Source organism: Natator depressus, chromosome 6, assembly GCF_965152275.1.
Source record: "Natator depressus isolate rNatDep1 chromosome 6, rNatDep2.hap1, whole genome shotgun sequence".
NCBI lineage: Eukaryota > Metazoa > Chordata > Testudines > Cheloniidae > Natator > Natator depressus.
The window spans coordinates 78,839,992-78,858,032 of record NC_134239.1 but is presented as its reverse complement, the minus strand read 5'-3'; positions in this window follow the sequence as shown (position 1 = coordinate 78,858,032).

The window sequence follows — 18,041 nt, the reverse complement described above, 5'->3', positions numbered from 1 at the left end:
TTGGCCTTTTGGGTACCTGACATTCTTATGTTCAGTACAGAGAGAAGGGGGAAGGGTGGCAGTGGTGGCTGGATCAGTAGCAGGGGCTAAGGATGAGAGAACTACTGGTAATAAAGATGCCTACATTAACCAACTTTGTCCCTGAACACCTTTACCACTGGTATCACCGACAACAATCCCTGGAGCATTGGGGTGATGGCACTGGAAATTGAAGTCTTTTCTTTAATTACAGAATAGATTCTATATAAACAGCTTCCTCACATTGCCCTGCCAATGTCAAGTGGTAGGCCAGAAAATAAAGACATACCCATAGTTGGCTGTAGCTTTTATTACATAACCTATTAAATAATGTCAACCAAACCTAAATCAAGTAAGAAGTCTTTGTTAAACTTGACCTGTTTCTGTAACTTCCACTGTTGCAGGAACCACAGACATTGATGTACCCAGAGCCATTAGCCACTGGTGAGGTCCTACTTCCACCCCATATCTGGACTGTCCAAGAGAGTGGTCCAGGTATACTGAGGCGAGCCAGCTGCACCATCCTAAAAGTTGGTGTATTTGCACCAAGAAACTTGGGGAAGAACTGTACCTCTTTCCTTCACAGTCCTCCATGTGGAGCACAATTGTTTGGTCCTAACCCCAACTCAGTTGTGTCTAAATGGCACGACTGAGCTCTAAGTGAGTGGCCTAATAATGTTTTGTATTATAAAAATAGTGAGAATTTATTTGAGGAAGTCAACATAATCCAGAAACATAAGGCAAAATCTAGGACCCTTAGAATGTCCTTTAATATCTGACATAATTACTATGGTCTAGATAACAAAGAATGCACACAGGCAAAAAACAGAAGGGGATATGAAATGTGTTTAGGGAAAGGCAGTCTAGGCACTATGAATGAGGAAGGGAAAGTGCTACTAGACAAGTATATTGCCAACCAATGGATGATAGCCAATACATTCTTCCAAAGAGAGTGCGTCAACTGGTTATGTGCGTCAGTGGTGGAAACAAAAGCCAGATTGATAGGATGTTGGTGAGTAAATCTCAGTGGAGTTGAGTTATGGACTACCATGTGATACCTAGTGAGATAGTATAGCTGCAACACAAACCTCTTGTGACAAAGAGTGTAGTAGAGTGTTGGACATGAAGGGAAGTATGGGAAGTTGAGGGGAAGCGCAGCAGAGAAGTTTGTGGAAGCAGTACAGGATAAGTGTCTGGAAACAGATTTGCTATTGGCTGAAGAATGGAACCACCTTCAAAGAACATGTAGTGTGGCAGCAGAAAAGGTTTGTGAACAGTGAAGATAGGGAAAACCAAGGATAAGAAAGGAGTGATGACAGACCAATGAAGTCCAAGTAGCAATATAAAACAAGAAAAGGTGCATGGGGGCGGGGTGGTGGTGGTGAATCCATCTGTAAACTAAAAGGAATACAAAGAAGCAAAGTGAGCTTCACCACACCAACGGTGTGGTGAAGAAGCTGGGCCATCCCTAGGGAGGTGCAGGGCCTAGGACAAATCAGCCCCTGCCGGCTTGGAGGCCCCACTCTGCATCACGCCAGCCAATCGCACCAGCCCACGGGGCCCGCCAAAGCACAGGGTCCGGAGAGGTCACCCCGATTCGCCCTACCCAAGGGATGGCTCTGTGAAGAAGGCCAAAGAGAGTGCCCCAGACAACTTGTATGCCAAACTTGTAAATGACCCACAATTGTCTGACAAAAAGGTCTATAGAATTGCAAAAATGAGACACAACGGGAAGGACCATGGTATTGCAACACCATTTGTACGCAATCAGGGGAAACTGTTAGTAACACCTGAACCAGTGGAGGAGAGGTGGGAACAATACCTTGAAAGTATCTTAACTGTGGCAAATCATTAAAGGTGGAGTTGTCAAAATGTGGTCCTAATGTGGTGCCTGAACCTGACATAACAGAGGGGGAGGTAAGAAGTGCAGTGCAGAAAATAAAGAACGGTAAGGCAGAGGGACCTAATGAAGTGCTGGCAGACCGAGTGAAAGTTTTGGGTGAGAGAGGCATAAAATGGTTGAGCAGATTGTTTAAAGCCAGGTTGTGAGAATTCCCAAAGACTGGTACGAGTCTATTCTGGTCCCAATACATAAGAAGGGAATGTAGAAACTATTGAGGGATAAAGATATCGTTTTGAATTCTAATCCTGTCCTCCAAAGTGCTTGCAACCCCTCCCAGCATGATGTTATCTGCAAATTTTACAAACATACTCTCCGCTCCTGTCATAAATATAAAGGGAAGGATAACCACCTTTCTGTACATAGAACTATAAAATCCCTCCTGGCCAGAGGCAAAACCCCTTCACCTGTAAAGGGTTAAGAAGCTAAGATAACCTCGCTGGCACCTGACCAAAATGACCAATGAGGAAACAAGACACTTTCAAAGCTGGAGGGGTGGGGGGGAAGCAAAGGGTCTGTCTGTGTGTTTCTTTTGCCGGGAACAGAATGGGAATGGAGTATCAGAACTTCTGTTAAATTAGTAAGTAATCTAGCTAGAAATGCGTCAGATTTCCTTTTGTTAAATGGCTGGTAAAATAGTTTGTGCTGAATGGAATGTATATTCCTGTTTTTGTATCTTTTTGTAACTTAAGGTTTTGCCTAGAGGGATTCTCTATGTTTTGAATCTGATTACCCTGTAAGGTATTTACCATCCTGATTTTACAGAGGTGATTCTTTTACTTTTTCTTTAATTAAAATTCTTCTTTTAAGATCTTGATTGCTTTTTCATTGTTGTTAAGATCCAAGGGTTTGAGTCTGTGTTCACCTATGCAAATTGGTGAGGATTTTTATCAAGCCTTCCCCAGGAAAGGGGGTGTAGGGCTTGGAGGGATATTCTGGGGGGAAGACGTCTCCAAGTGGGCTCTTTCCTGGTTCTTTGTTTAACAAACTTGGTGGTGGCAGCATAGAATTCAAGGACAAGGCAAAGTTTGTACCTTGAGGAAGTTTTTAACCTAAGCTGGTAAGAATAAGCTTAGGGGGTCTTTCATGCAGGTCCCCACATCTGTACCCTAGAGTTCAGAGTGGGGAAGGTACCTTGACAGCTCCATTATCCAAGTCATTAATGAAAATATTGACTAGTACCAGATCCAAGATTATCCCCTGTGGGACCCCTCTAGGGACCACCTCCCAGTTTGACAGAAAACCATTGCTAACTACTTTTTGAGCATGGTCTTTCAACCAGCTGTTCAACCCACCTTGTAGCATTTTCACATGCAAGATATAAACTGAATACTTATATCAAATCTTTATCATGGAAATCAGAAGAACCCATAATTGGGACTGGATGCAATACTTGTTGAAAGTGATAACTAGGTATTATAGGGGAGACTTCAACTGGAACTTACTGTTTCATTATGTGTGGATTTCCTTGTGAGACTTTACATTTCTATGGCATGTGGGTCAGTGGGCATTAAAAAGAATTAGTTGCTCATTTCCAGAGTAAAATAAGGATTGCAAGAAAATTAACAAAAATACTAAATGCTGAAGTTCACTTTTACTGCATGCATTTTCACAGGAGCAAATTCCTGCCTCCCATGCAAGCAACTCAACTTTTACCCATTATGGGCTGCACCTTTAAATACATGCTGCGAAATTTATATTAGTATCGTGCCTAGGATGCTGTAACAGAGTGGTTTGAACGGTCAGCAGGCCTAGTGGTCTGGACCTCTGACCTTAGGCTCTTTCTTAGTTCATGTGTCTTGGGCCTTCTGGATGAGGTCTGTACTGGACCATATTCTATGCCAGTATCCCCCCTTCCTTCTTGTGGCCCAAAGTCAGGATTCTAGGGTGGGATAGGGAGAACTGGGCCTTCGTACTCCATTGGGTCCCAACGCAGGGGCCCTGAAAGTGTAGCAGCATGGGAGGGCCTGGGTTCATCCTGTCCCCCTGAGTCTAAGGGAGTATAGAAACAGTCTACAGGCCATCTAAATTAGTGTCTGGTAACATGCATGCTGAGACAGCCAGAAAAGGATGTAAACGATACTCCCGCTAGACTTCCATTGTTTTAGACTCACCTCTGAATTTGGCCCAAAATCTTTATATATTACAGTCTTAATTCTTATTAACCTGCTAGACCGGGATTTTAACAAAGCCTCTTTTAATCCCCCTCCAGGAAACAGTACAGTCCAGTACAGAGAGTAATTGTTCCAAAAGCTAACATTACTCTAGAGCCTGGGCTGGTGTGTTTATGTGAGGAGGCGGATAATCAAATTTAAGAGGGTTAGAAGAAATACATAACACTATATACAGTTATAAATGTTGGCTGTACTGCTAAAGCTCCTCTATCAAAGACTATTTTTTAATCTGGATTCATTAAAATGTGTACAGCTGTGGGCAGAGGGCTTTGAGGAACATTGCAATCTGTGCCAGCTATGGGTTTTGAGAGTCTTGCCAATCCCTGAAAACTAATTCAAGAGCACACTTGGCATTTCATTTACATTAGAAGGATGTTGGCTACATTCCCTTCCCCACATCACGTTCCACTATTCTTAGCTTTACATTGGCAATTGCTTCAAACAACAATATCCTCTCTTAAAGGAAGAGGGAAGGTGCCACAGCATCATTTAGGGTTAAAGTTGATTAAATAGGAGCAAAAAATTCCCCTGAGATATATGTCTCAATGGTGGATATTGTGACAGATTTATGTTACCAATCTGCCTGCGGCTTCAGGTGATCAAGCTGAGGCCGCAGGGTTTTTAGGGGAAGAGATGAAGAAGCACACCAAGTGACTAAGTTTAAAGCTTTATTAACCAAATAATAGCAGTGAGTGCTGGGTGCACCCCACATCACTCAGAGGGAGGAAGAAAGTGTTAATTCCCAAGCCCTAACCCACTTTCATACTTACACCCGCACAACACAAGGCTGGCCAAGGCTGGGTGTAACGTAAGAAGAAGAGGGGGAAGGGTAGACAAGAGTTCTGCCCTGTGCACAGGTTGTCTAAGGTCCGCTGTAAATCTCTGATTTGCTTCAGCTCTCAGGAGGGTTTTAAGCCCTTGGTTCTTCTGGGGGCTTTCCGTCCAGGGACCCCCATCCCCTGTGCTCTCTGTACCAGTCCGTACCGGCCTTCTGTGGCTCCCTTAGTTTCCCCAAAACACACCGGCTTCAGGGTCACGAGATGGTTGTTTTTCAACTCACTGGCTTTTGCAATCTTACTGGTTTTGCAACCCCTTCAGTTCTGTCTGGATCTGTTCTTCTTTCTCACGGCTGGCCAGGGTGGAGATGCAGGCTTCTGGCTATTTGGCAGCAGAGAGCTTGTTTGTGTACACTGGCCTTGGGCTGCAGTTTCGTTCCTTTTTTGGGGAGCCTAGCTGGATTGTCAAGTTAACACATTCCTTTCTCCCTTCCTCCCCCTTCAGCCTCTTGTAATCTGCAAAGGAATTTTTTACTCCACACTTACACCTTCAACCCTTCCCCAGATACTTTCCAATGCATAGAAAGGCATTAGCACTATACAATGCTGGTGCTTACTCACGGGACCCCATGGTGGTGGTGGGGGGACATTTTATTGTGACAGTCCCCCCCTTCACCCCGAATCAACACCCCATTGTGAGGGGTCACCACTTAGGTTTTTTAGGTCTTTCAATGTGTTTATATACGATCTCTCCTGTGAACTTTAATGGGAAGCACTACATATTCATACATCAAAGAAAAAAAACTTAAATTTTATTTCTCTTTTCTTACACAGTACCCAGATGTGGTCTATGCCTTTCATCTTCATGAACAGAAAAGCCATTGTTTGTGTCTTTTCTAACATTTAAATGAGATGAACACCAACGCTGGCAATTTCAAATGATCCTAAGGGAATTAGGCACCAAATCCCATTGAATTACGACGGGATTTGGACACATACTTCCCTTAGTGTTTTTTGAAAATCCCATCCTAAATACCCCATGCTCTTGAAATTTGAGATTTCACAGATGTTTCCTAGAAAAATCCGTGGTAGTCTTTTTGTTCCTTTTAACTTTTTTTAAAAAGTGTATATAGCCTGTTTCAAGCAGGTAAAAGGTTTAAATACACAAAATGAAAAAAATCTATTCCTACTTACAGGAATAAAATCTGATCAATTTCCCTACTCTAAAATGAGACAAAGGATTCTAGATTGTCTGCCTCTTAATTCATTAGTTCAAACATTGTGAGATGCAAGATTTGAAAACTTCCAAAGCCTCCTTCTACACTTCTATAAAGAATTAAAAGGGGAGCAGAAATCAGAGGATGGGGAAAAGAAGGATCTTAATTCAGGTAAAAAAAGAAACAATTATTCTCTTATGAAGGAAATATCTATTGCTGTACACATGAAGAGAAAGCACTGAAGGCAGCAGTATTTTTCTTGTAATTAGCAGAAATTATGTCTGTCTTGAAAGTCAATGTTTTTCTTAGCATTGAAAACAATATTCTTCAACTTCAGTTTTTTTTTTCAGGAAAACTACTAAATCAAGTTCTTTTGAATGCCCTGAAACGTATCTATGTTCCAGTTATAAAGTGCCTGGACTAATTAGAACATGACCTGCACAATAGGGGATAGATAAAACTTTACCCATAAATGATGACATTTCAAAGAAATAAAAGAGAGGTTATTGGAGACAGAATTCACAAGGGGCCTCCAAGGCATTTAAATTCAATTCAAACCATTATAGATATGTGGAATGCTGGAGTGAGGCTGAGTTTTGCTCAGTGCTTTTGAATATAATTAACTGAAACCAGGGTACTAACTACATACAACAAAGCTACATCTGCATTAGTGATGGGTGAACTTCTAAAGGTTCAGAGTTCAGATTCATTTCAGTCCTTCATTCAGAATTATTCATGCCTCTGGAAGCTGCCCACCAGAACATTCAGCCCTCCTTTCCTTCTGCGCGCTACACATATCCTTCTTCAATAAGCCCCTGACCCTCCCTTCCCATACAGCTATGTTCCCTGTTTCTATTGTTATCTTCTTCGTGGTGGTGGTGGTGGTGGGGAGTCTGTCAGCCTGTTATCTCCTGATTTCCATCCCCACATTTGCTTTCTGCAGTTCCCTCCACTATTAGCCATTCTCACCTGAAGACCATCAATTGATCAGAAGCTCATCTATCAGCATCCAGCCAATAAGGTAAACAGGTTGCTGGGGCGGAGTCTGCCATAGAGGGGCTAGAGTGAGAACATCTCAGTCAGATCGAGTGGACAGCAGCCTGCATCTAGGGAGCAGTTAGTCCCATCACAAGCTTTACTTCCTGGGTTAGGTAAAACTAATGTGAATTCTCCTAAAGGCAAGCATGATCTGGCAAGATACAATAAGCTTACAAATATCTTTTTTTTAATGGATACGTACAATGAAAGTGAATCCTGAACCATCAGTGTAGCATTGCGACTGTAACACTGCAATTTTACTTGACATCAGGGTCATTTTAAATTGGCATTTCCTTTCTCAATTTTGCCTTTGTGTACTGAAGCCTGGGCCACAAGGAACGGCAACTGTTTGAAAGAGAAAAACATTATCATTGACAAAAAGATTTGCAGCTGAGTGCCAAGGCTGAATTATTTTTGTTTGCTTTAGTGTTAGAGCTGCATTATTCACAACTGCAAATAAGCAAATATGAAGGGAATGTGTTCTTTACTTCTTTTCCCTTCAGTGTACTCCCCCACTGTCCTGTTTACATTGCTTCCAACCAGGAGGGTGTGCAAATAGCTTCCTCAGACAGACCGCAAATGTCAGGTTGTGAATCAAACAGCAGGGGGTATCAGAGCAAGAGAGGGGCAGGACACCTACACTTTCTCTTTTGTACTCTGTCTCTGCTGTTCCAGGTCCTGAAATGTTGGAAAGAGATTCAAAGATGGAAATTTCCCATGGAGTGCTGGAGACTCATCAGTGAGCCCTAACATAAAAGACAGGGTGAGCTGATTGCAGCTCCCTGCTGCACACTTTGTTTGAAGGGGTGATTCAGAAAGTCTGCAGAAAATGAGTCACAAATGTAAAAATTAAACTATTGTCAATATTGTCAAACATGATAACTGAGGACTGTGTGATTAGAGACTGAAATTAGTAAATGGTCCATTTAGTTTAAAAGAAAAACCAATGTTTAGCATAATCTAGGTACATTGTAGTTATATATATTTTACACACAGCGAGCTGGGTTTGTATGATCAATAAATAAGGCATGAGGCCAACACTGAACATGGAGGAGAAAACAAACATTTAATAGCTCCTGTGGAAAAAAATAGCATGTGATTATCATGGGGTTCACTAGGGTACCTCCTCCTGAGGGATCTAGGAATTAGCTCCTTCCAGGTGTTGCACCCTCCTCTGGCATTCCACCCATCAGCCTCTCTTACTCCAGGAGGTGCAGCTTGCTGTTCATGACCTGGCCTTCCAGCCAGGACACAATAATCCTCCCCTTCCGGGGTATCAAAGTCTTTCAGGGAAAACTGTCCCAGGCAGTCCACTCACTCTCCACTGCCTGGCTGTACCACTTCTCCAGCGGCTGGTGGGGAACCTAGGCCTGCCCTTTACTCCGGGTTCCAACATCAGGGCCCTCTTTTCAGTAGTGAAGGCCCACCCTATCCCATGCCTTACTGCTATTCCCCTGAGCCTTTCCTATCTTTCTGGCTCTCCACCCTCTCTCTGGGTGTGCCAGACCAAACTCCCTCCTCCCAAGGAGTAACTTGTACGCCACTTGCCTCTATAGCCCCAAACACACTTCCCTTCTTCTAGGGAGTGACTGGAGACTATTTCCCTGCAGTCCCTTTCTGCTTTTGGCTCCTTGGCTTTATACAAGCCTGCCTGTTCCTCTCCAGATGAGCCTCATCTATAATTAATCCCTCCTCCCCGGCTCCTTCTCCAGGTGCAGCCTGGACAATTAACTGGCCTACTTAGCTACCTTAACCCCTTCAGGTCTTGTGTGGGGTGGATGCACCATCACAGTGATCATGCAATTAATAATTGTATCATAATGCATAAGCACAAGAGGGACAAACTTAACTTGCACACGAAACCTTAATTTTGGCATTTCCTAACTTTTGAGTGCTTGACTTTGTAACCTTAATAATGTTCTTCTAACATATGTTCTCACAAGAGCAAACTGAGAAAAAAACAGAAATTCCATCATGTGACCTCATAATGACACACACAAAGATCATCACTAGGGCCATGTCTACACTACGAAAGTACTCTGATTTTACAGAAGTCGACTTTTGGGAACAGATTGTATAAAGTCGAGTGCATGCGTCCACACTAAGCACATTAATTCGGTGGTGTCCGTCCACAGTACCATGGCAAGCGTCGACATTCCGAGCGGTGCACTGTGGGTAGCTATACCACAGTTCCCGCAGTCCCCGCTGCCCATTGGAATTCTGGGCTGGGCTCCCAATACCTGATGGGGCCAAAAATTTGTCGTGGGTGGTTATGGGTAAATGACGTCATTTTGCGCCCTTTTCCCTGGATTGCCCAAGCAGACATCATAGCACGGCAAGCATGGAGCCAGTTCAGCTCACTGCAGCAGTTATGACCATTGTAAACACCTCGTGCATTATCATGCAGTTTATGCAGAACCAGCACCTGAAAAACCAGGCGTGGAGGTGACGGCAGCGCGGTGATGAGGACATGAACACAGATTTCTCTAAAACTGCGGTCCCCAGGAATTTGGAGATCATGGTGTTACTGGGGCAAGCTCATGCAGTGGAACTCCGATTCTGGGCCTGGGAAACAAGCACAGACTGGTGGGACCGCATAGTGTTGCAGGTTTGGGGTGATTCCTACTGGCTCCGAAACTTTCTCAGGTATAAGAGCACTTTCATGGAACTTTTGTGACTTGCTTTCCCCAGCCCTGAAGAGCAAGAATACCAAGATGAGAGCAGCCCTCAGAGTTCACAAGCGAGTGGCAATAGCCCCGTGGAAGCTTGCAACGCCAGACAGCTACCGGTCAGTTGGTAATCAGTTTGGAGTGGGCAAATCTACTGTGGGGGTTGCTGTGATGCAAGTAGCCAACACAATCATTGAGCTGCTGCTATCAAAGGTAGTGACTCTGGGAAATGTGCAGGTCATACTAGATGGCTTTGCTGCAATGGGATTCCCTAACTGTGGTGGGGTTATAGATGGTACGCATATCCCTATCTTGGGACAGGACCACCAGGACAGCCAGTACATAAACCGCAAGGGGTACTTTTCAATGGTGCTGCAAGCACTGGTGGATCACAAGGGATGTTTCAACGACATCAACGTGGGATGGCTGGGAAAGGTTCATGATGCTCACGTCTTCAGGAACTCTGGTCTGTTTAAATGGCTGCAGGAAGGGATTTACTTCCCAGACCAGAAAATAACTGTTGGGGATGTTGAAATGCCTATAGTTATCCTTGGAGACCCAGCCTACCCCTTAATGCCCTGGCTCATGAAGCCGTACACAGGCACCCTGGACAGTAGTAAGGAGATGTTCAACTATAGGCTGAGCAAGTGCAGAATGGTGGTAGAGTGTGTATTTGGACGTTTAAAGGGTCGCTGTCACAGTTTACTGACTCGCTCAGACCTCAACAAAACCAATATTCCCATTGTTGTTGCTGTTTGCTGTGTGCTCCACAATCTCTGTGAGAGTAAGGGAGAGAGTTTATGGTGGGGTGGGAGGTTGAGGCAAATCGCCTGGCCACTGAATACGCGCAGTCAGACACCAGGGCGGTTAGAAGAGCACAGCAGGAAGTGCTGCGTATCAGAGAAGCTTTGAAAACCAATTTCATGACTGGCCAGGGTACTGTGTGACACTTCTGTTTGTTTCTCCTTGATGAAAACACGCCCCCTTGGTTGCCTCTAAATTCCCTGTAAGTCACCCGCCCTCCCACCTTCGATCATAGCTTGCTTGCAAAGGAAATAAAGTCACTATCATTTAAAAACCACGTATTCTTTATTAACTGATTATTGTCATAAATATAAAGGGAAGGGTAAACCCCTTTAAAATCCCTCCTGGCCAGAGGAAAAATCCTCTCACCTGTAAAGGGTTAAGAAGCTAAAGGTAACCTCGCTGGCACCTGACCAAAATGACCAATGAGGAGACAAGATACTTTCAAAAGCTGGGAGGAGGGAGAGAAAAAAGGGGTCTGTGTGTCTGTTGGTATGCTGCTTTTGCCGGGGATAGAACAGGAATGGAGTCTTAGAACTTTTAGAAAGTAATCTGGCTAGGTATGTGTTAGATTATGATTTCTTTAAATGGCTGAGAAAAAAATTGTGCTGAATAGAATGACTATTTCTGTCTGTGTGTCTTTTTTGTAACTTAAGGTTTTGCCTAGAGGGATTCTCTATGTTTTGAATCTAATTACCCTGTAAGGTATCTACCATCCTGATTTTACAGGGGTGATTCCTTTACTTCTATCTACTTCTATTTCTATTAAAAGTCTTCTTGTAAAAAAACTGAATGCTTTTTCATTGTTCTCAGATCCAAGGGTTTGGGTCTGTGGTCACCTATGCAAATTGGTGAGGATTTTTACCAAACCTTTCCCAGGAAGTGGGGTGTAAGGGTTGGGAGGATTTTGGGGGGAAATATGTGTCCAAACTGCATTTCCAAGTAAACCCAGTTAGAGTTTGGTGGTGGCAGTGGATATTCCAAGGACAAAGGATAAAATTAATTTGTACCTTGGGGAAGTTTTAACCTAAGCTGGTAAAAGTAAGCTTAGGAGGTTTTCATGCAGGTCCCCACATCTGTACCCTAGAGTTCAGAGTGGGGGAGGAACCTTGACAATTATAAAAATAGGGAGATAACTCACAAGGTAGCCTGGGTGGGGTGTGGGAGGAGGGTAGGAGGGAAGGAAAAGGCCACTTTAAAACTTCTTGAATGACAGCCTTCTGTTGCTTGGGCTGTCCACTAGGGTGGAGTGGTTGGGTGCCTGGAGCCTCTTCCCCCCCCCCCTGCATTCTTGGGCATCTGGGTGAGGAGGCTATGGAACTTGGGGAGGAGGGAGAGCGGTTAAACAGGGGCTGCAGTGGCAGTCTGTGATCCTGCTGCCGTTCATGAACTTCCACCAGATGCCGGAGCATGTCCATTTGATCCCACAGTAGCCCCAGCGTTGCCTCATGCCTCCTCTGATCTTCCTGCTGCCACCTCTCCTCACGTTCATTGGCCACTTTCCTGTACTCTGCTATTGTGTCCCTCCACACATTCTGCTGAGCTCTGTCAGTGCCGGATGACTGCATGAGCTCAGAGAACATTTCATCGCACGTGCATTTTTTTCGCTGCCTTATCTGAGATAGCCTTTGGGATGGAGGAGGGAAGCTTGAAACATTTGCAGCTGCTGGAGGAAAAAAAGGGAGTGAAGTATTTAAAAAGATACATTTTACAGAACAATGGCTATACTCTTTCATGGTGAACAACACTATTCACATTAGACGTGATTTTGGTACAAGGTTGCATTTTGCATCTTATATTGAGTGCCTGCGGCTTTGGTGTTAGAGATCACACATGCAGTGCCGGGCAACAGAATTCGGCTTGCAGGCGGCCATGGTAAGCCATAGTCTTTTGGCTTCTACAACCTTCATAACAGCAGCGCCCTCCTCTCCCATACCAAGCAAAGCACGTTGAGTTGGCCATTTAGTGCTGCGGTTTTCCTGTTAACATGCAGCAGCAGACTAACAGCAGCAGACCAAGCTAACCCCCTGCATCCAATTCTCTGGGATGATTGCTTTACCCCTCACCCCACTGCGTGGCTGGTATCAGGAAGATCCCTGCTAGCCAAACGCGAACAGCTCAGCCCCAATGCCCGCCCCCGTACCGCTTGGCTAACTGTGGAGAGGATTTCTTTTCAGCCACAGGCAAACAGCCCAGTAGGAACAGCCACCTCTGAATGTCTCCTTAATTAAATTCCCCTATTTCAACCAGGTTACCATGAACAATATCACTCTCCTGAGTTTAACACAGAGATAAAGAACGGATGTTGCTTGAATGCCAGCAAACATCGGGACCATACGCTGCCAGGCTTTGTCATGCAATGATACCAGATTACTTGCTACTAGCATGGTGTGGTAAAGTGTCCTACCATGGAGGACGGAGTAAGTCTGCTCTCCCCAGAAACCTTCTACAAAGGCTTTAAGAGTACCTCCAGGAGAGCTTCATGGAGATGTCCCTGGAGGATTTCCGCTCCATCCCCAGACAGGTTAACAGACTTTTCCAGTAGCTGTACTGGTCACGAATGCATCCCAAGTCCTCAGGGCTACTTAATCATTAAAAAACGCTTGCTTTTATAACATGTATTATATTTAAAAAGGTACAGTCACCAGAGGTCCCTTCTCCATCTTGGTTGGGTTGGGAGGGTATTTCAGTCAGGGTGATAAAAAGATCCTGGCTGTCAGGGAGAATGGTGTGCTGTGTGCTCTCCTCAAGCTCACCCTCATCTTCCCCGTCCGCAAAATCCTCAGGCATATCGGAGAGTACCCCATCATCGGAGTCCACTGACAGGGGTGGGGTAGTGGTGGCAGCCCCCCCTAGAATTGCATGCAGCTCAGAGTAGAAGCGGCATGTCTGGGGCTCTGTCCCGGAGCATCCATTTGATGCTTTAGTTTTCTGGTACGCTTGTCTGAGCTCCTTAAGTTTCACACAGCACTGTGTTGCGCCCCTGCTGTAGCTTCTGTCCATCATGGCCTCGGAGATTTTTTGAAAAGTTTTGGCATTTCGTCTTTTGGAACGTAGTTCTGATAGCATGGATTACTCTCCCCATACAGCGATCAGATCCAGTACCTCCCGTTCGGTCCATGCTGGAGCTTTTTTTTGATTCTGGGACTGCATGGTCACCTGTGCTGATGAGCTCACCAGCCCGAACAGGAAATGAGATTCAAAAGTTCCTGGGGCTTTTCCTGTACACCTGGCCAGTGAATCCGAGTTCAGAGTGCTGTCCAGAGCGGTCACAATGGTGCACTATGGAATAGCTCCTGGAGGCCAATACCTTCAAATTGCATTCACATTAACCCTAATTCGAAACGGTGATGTCGATTTCAGCGCTAATCTGCTCATTGGGGAGGAGTACAGAAATCGGTTTTAAGAGCCCTTTATGTCGAAAAAAATGGCTTCATTGTGCGGACGGCGGCAGGGTTAATTCGATTTAACGCTGCTAAATCCGACATAAACTTGTAGTGTAGACCAGGCCTAGGACTGTAACTTTAAGATCTAGAGTGCAGAACTTTGCCACTTGAGCTGAAGTAACTTATAATAGTAGGTTATGCAGTGAAGCAGAACTAGAGGAGGCTAGGACACTTTGCCAGTGAGTTTCACAGATATTTGCTAACAGCAGAGGAATGGTGAGGCTCAGGAAGTTTGTGTTCCATTCCAGGCTTTGGAGGGGAGTATATGCTAGTGGGCACAGACTCTTCTGCCCATATTCCCCAAACATGACACCTTCTGCCCCATCCCCTTCAAATTGTCCCTGTTTCACTCTTGGATTTTCCCAATCCCTGGCTCCTCATCCTAGTCCCATTCTCCTCATCTGATCAGTCCAGTTTCCACTCCTCAGAATTCTTATCCCAGTTCCAATCTCCTTGCCCAGCAATGCCCTTGTCTCATCACTCCAGACTCCCCATCCCAGTCCCAGTCTTCTTGCCTAACTATTTCCAGGCCTCCTCCTATCCACTAGCTCCTTGCCCCACCAGTCTGTGTCACCACCACCACCACCAGCCTCCCATCCCAGTACGGTGAATTTTGCTGAGGCTGCTCTTTTGGGGCTAGGTCCTTACTGTCATAAACTAGCATATCTCCATTGACTTTAGTGGAGCTAGGCTGATTTACACCAGCTAATCTGGTCTATCAACAAAGCTAGATGTTTAGACAAATACCTTTTTATAACCAAACTCAACATAACATTGCAAAGAATTAAGAAGTTGTTGTGGGCCCAATGCTGATCTCACATCCAGTGTTATTTTGATGGCTTTCAAGGTTTTACACCTATGTATGGGAGGTCAGAACCAGGGCTTCTCTCCATCATGGTTTACACTAGAAACTGTTGCTTGTGTAAAAATGCTGCTTAGGGGGTGTGGGATTTTACACAAGGAAAACATTTTTACACTAGCAAAAGCACTAGTGTAGACACAGTTATAATGACAAAAGAGAGCTTTTGCCCTTATATCTTCTTTCATTTGGGAAATTGGTATAAGCTATACCAGAAAAGCACTCTTTTGATGGTATAAATGGGGTCTACACTAGCTATATCCACAGACCTTTTCTATTGCAAACAAGGCATTCAGCCGCACTCCCATAATGCCTGTTTATATCTGGTTTGCTCCTGGGTAGATCAGAATAACAATTATTATCACATATTCTATGTACAGCAACGCTAAAATTAAAAAGATCTAAGGAGGAGTCTTCAGGTTTCCTTCTGAATTTTATCATGTTTATTAGTTTAAGCAAAATCTCTTAATGACATTATAATGTAGGCTTGTGTGTTATAGATACAGCTGTATAATGTATACTGTAGTATCTGTGAAAAATCTAATTCAAGGAGTTCTCTGCAGTGCAGCTTTACATAAGGGCCTGTAGGAGCAGACAGAATGTTATTAGACCATAAAAGCACATCAGGCTGATTTATGGTTTCTGATCAAGGTTTCTGTGAAAATTACTCTGCATCACCAGCTCAAGGTGACTGCTACCATTAATGTGTGGAAAATAAATGAGATGGGGATGCTGATATCAGAGGAAGTAAAAGGAAGCACTGAGCCCGTTTATATAGCACAGGCTTCCCATTTTGTTTTATAGTGCATAGAAGACTGTCATCAAAATGATTGCTTTGGGGCAGAAAAGGCAATTCTTGATAATTAGATCTTATGGCATGTAGCTGGTGCTTTCTGATATCCAGTATGTAAGAACTATCAGGTGAAATATCTTCCTGCTATATGTCATCATCTTTTACTCTGTCCTGTAAACATTCTCTGAATGTAGGAAATGAATAATATAACCCTCTTTCTCTGAAATTATTTTCCAATAGAGAGAAAATTCCAAACACGGTTTTTCAGGAGGATCAGTGACTAAAACTATTTTATATATGATCTGATTGTGCTTTGCATTTTGATCAGCATTACAGTAAAAACCAGACGTCCTTGCTACAGTTCAGTATCCATCTTGTGGTATATGTTGTTTCATTTATTACTACTAGAATTTTTACACAAAGAAAGCTAATCTGCTTATTTAAATATAAATGCATAATGCATTTTGTAAGATTTTTAGTCAAGATTTCTGCTGAAAAATGTACAAGAGCTATTATTCATGCATAGGGTTAGTTTTATTAAAAATATACTCATCCTGGGCTGTGAACATATAATGTTACCTTCACTCTTTCTTCATTTTCTCATTAGAGTTTTAAACACACTGCATGGTTTGTTTCTTGTCACTATATTGAGTCAGGAAATAAAATCACTGGAACTATACTGTTTGGATTTCCATACCCACAATGGGGTTACAGTAGAAACTCTAAACTTGGGACTGTGGAAAATAATTCCATGTGCTTTAAGTTTCTATGAAGGCTTTTAGAGTTCATTCTCTCATAAATATTTTATTTTCAGATTCTAAAATGTAGCAGTCAGATATTCAGTATCATCTTACACATCTGGAGAACATCAGCGGCTGCTCAGACAGCTGCCTTTAGCAGCTGATCTTATGGTCATTAAAGGGTACATTTTCAAAGCAGCATATGTGAGGAAGAAATGCAAATGCCATTTTTTAAGGATTTGTTCACATGCCTCCTGTGCCTTGCTTTGAAAATTGAGTTCTTAATGCCCATGACTCATTTCTCTCGACTGACCCTTATTGTAAAATACAGTGCTACTTTTTAGCTCAGAATAGCCTTTTATCCGATGGAATATAAAACAGATGTCTCATTACTGCTGTTAACTTCTGAGGTGTAGAAGTTTTAAACTAAAACTATATTTGGAACTGATCTACCCATTCTATCCTTGAAAAATGGCCAGAGAGAAAAAGGACTTTATTTTATGTACAAGGCTGATTAGCTATGTACTGCTAATAGGGTGTATTTCCCGGTACTTAATTGAAAGCAGGTGGATAATTAAAACAAATGCGTGTCTAATCAAGAGCCAGGCATCAGGTGATCATGATGTGATGCCTGATTCATCTCAAAATAAAAACCTAGCTTTCAAGCCAGTTCACTTTGGAAGCTAATGGGAGAGTTGTGAGGAGAGTTGATTCCTGGTGAGAGCCTAATTAGAGTGTATGTTGAGATACTTTGACACTGGCTGATAGTTGCTCCTGGTACCAGAAGCCCCATTTGCTTTAATAGTAGCTTGCCATTTGATTTTGTTTCTTTTAATTTTAACACTGCTTGTTGATAATCCAAACAGTAAGAAAAATATAAACCTGTAGTCAAGTGACTTAAATGCCTGTTTCAGCATATCCTCAAAAAGCTTTGAATCTGTGAAGTGTTTTATTTGTGTTTCCATGGTATGAAACATTGGTATCAGTCTGCTGAGCTTTGGTGGTTCAATTAAAAATGGCCATAAACTTAAAACCCTTCCCCCAAACACACATACATAAATTCTGAAACCTGCATAGTGATGAGTGAGCAAACAATGAGCAGATTGATCAGGACATGCAACTGAATGAGGACAGACACAGGGATGGATTTTAAGCAGCAGGCCACAGCTTTATTAAATTTAACATTGGATATAAGTGTTGTCTGGCCTACCTCCCCATACCAAGCATTTAGGTGGGTCCAGTGGAGGCTTTATAGGGTGTCTATCACATAAGCCGTAACTCAGGGTAGACTCTTTGCTGCCTACCTCAAGGATTTGGCTTGCTGTGCTTCCCCTCTGTGAAAGCGATGGAAGGTATCAGAGAGGGACCCAGGACTGCAAGAACTTCAAGTCTCCCTTTTTTTCTATAGACCTCTTATTGTAAAGACATCCAGCACCTTGCACATCCAGTCAAGTTTCCTATCCATTAAATCAGTGAATTGCATCATAAATAGTTTACAATGCCTTCCTTGTCAGAGTTACTTCAGGCTTCATTGTACTCTGGACTGTGTAGTCCTGCAGAGGAAGGAGAACTGCCCCTTACACCTCTGCACAGGCTACTTGGACTTT